The sequence below is a fragment of the Lathyrus oleraceus genome, chromosome 2 (genome assembly GCF_024323335.1).
Source record: "Lathyrus oleraceus cultivar Zhongwan6 chromosome 2, CAAS_Psat_ZW6_1.0, whole genome shotgun sequence".
NCBI lineage: Eukaryota > Viridiplantae > Streptophyta > Magnoliopsida > Fabales > Fabaceae > Lathyrus > Lathyrus oleraceus.
Genome location: NC_066580.1, coordinates 441,238,490 through 441,240,225, shown reverse-complemented (window position 1 = coordinate 441,240,225; position 1,736 = coordinate 441,238,490). Strand labels below are relative to the sequence as shown.

The window sequence follows — 1,736 nt, the reverse complement described above, 5'->3', positions numbered from 1 at the left end:
CACTCGCACTACTTTTATTTAAATTAATGCACTTTTACTTTACCATGTCTAACTAAATTTATAAGGTTAGAATGTAAGGATCGTAATTGAACCGATAATCCGTACAATTGTTCGTAGAAACACTTAAGGGCTATTTTAACTTTCAACTTAAGTTTTCCCGCACTTCAATTCCGTTGGGTAAGATCGAAAGTCGTCCAACGTCTATCTAAACTTAATTGTTTTTAACTATTTCAAAAACAGCGAAAGCGCTTTGTTTAGTTCATTAGGAGATTTTAACTTAAGAAGAAAAGAGATTTTAAAACTATTTTTGGACGCGTTTATAAGTTTAGAGTCTGGTTCGTGAGAACCTCTTTTGGTTAAGAAATCCAGGTTATAATACTTTTCAACTTAGTCAAGACACTACATTTCTTAAAAATAGGTTTACTACTCTAACGCAATGCGCGCCTTTTTATAAGTGACAATAAGAGGGTTTGATTAGGGAGTACAACTTGGTTCTGAATACGCGAAAGCGACAGTTCCTGTTAAATTAGTTCTTTTCAAAGTAGAAAACATTGCCCATAAGTAGTTCTATTAGCAAGTACTTGGATTATTAATTGATTATGTGAATTACATTAGACCCTATCTTTATTAATTAAACTTCATTCAATACTTTACTTTTCACCGCACACTCTAAAAACACCTATTTTGAATGTCTTTGATAAACACCATAACAATAGATAACGATAGATTGACACTTGGTCTCTGTGGATTCGACAATCTTTTATATTACTCTGACGCGTTCGTATACTTGCGAAAGCACACGCATCAAGTTTTTGGCGCCGTTACCGGGGACCAATTTTGTCAAATTTCATTTTCCTGTTGTTATATCGTTTAGACTTAGGCTATTTCCCGCCGATCAATGCGAAGAACTCGCAGCACCGGAAGTTTAAGCTTAGTATATCCTCTGGCAGAACCTGAACGTTACGCTCGCGCATGTTTATTCTTTCATAGAATTAAGAGAGCTATGGCCGAAGATCAAAACCAAAGACCTCTTAAAGATTTCGCTCAACCATCCAATGAAGAACCTAGTTCTAGTATAGTAAACCCAACCATCCCAGCTAATAATTTTGAACTTAAACCATCCCTGTTGCAACTAGTGCAACAGAGACAATTCGCAGGTCTCGCCACTGAGAACCCAAACCAACATATTTCTTCAATTAGCAGACACTTTCAAAACCAATGGAGCTTCTCCTGAGGCAATACGTTTAAGATTATTCCCTTTTTCCCTCAGAGATAAAGCCCTATCTTGGTTAGATTCCCTTCCACCCAATTCCATTACGACTTGGGATAACCTTAGAAGAGTTTTTCTTGCTAGATATTTTCCCCCGAGTAAGATCGTCGTTCTTCGAAACCATATAACTAGATTTACCCAAAACCAAGGAGAATCGTTGTTCGAAGCTTGGGAGAGATATAAAGAGTTGTTACGAGCATGCCCACATCATGGTTTAGAAAATTGGTTAATCATTCAAACCTTCTATAATGGACTTCACTATAACACAAAGATGACCATCGACGCTGCCGTAGGCGGTGCTCTGATGAACAAACCTTATCCTGAAGCTAGTGCCCTCATCGAAGATATGGCTCAAAACCATCAATCATGGGGAGTCGAACGAGCGACAGTTGAGAAGAAGGAAGTCCAAGGAGGAGTGCATGAACTAAGCTCTATAGACATTATGCAAGCTAAAATGGACGCATTA

General features: G+C 37.7%; 1 non-coding gene across 1 annotated transcript; it reads right to left on the bottom strand.

The window, feature by feature from the left end:
* Positions 1-1,379: 1,379 nt before the first annotated feature.
* On the bottom strand, positions 1,380-1,486 carry LOC127125077 (small nucleolar RNA R71). The gene has a single exon (XR_007804541.1). It is a non-coding gene; the product is annotated as a small nucleolar RNA R71 (small nucleolar RNA).
* Positions 1,487-1,736: the final 250 nt, after the last annotated feature.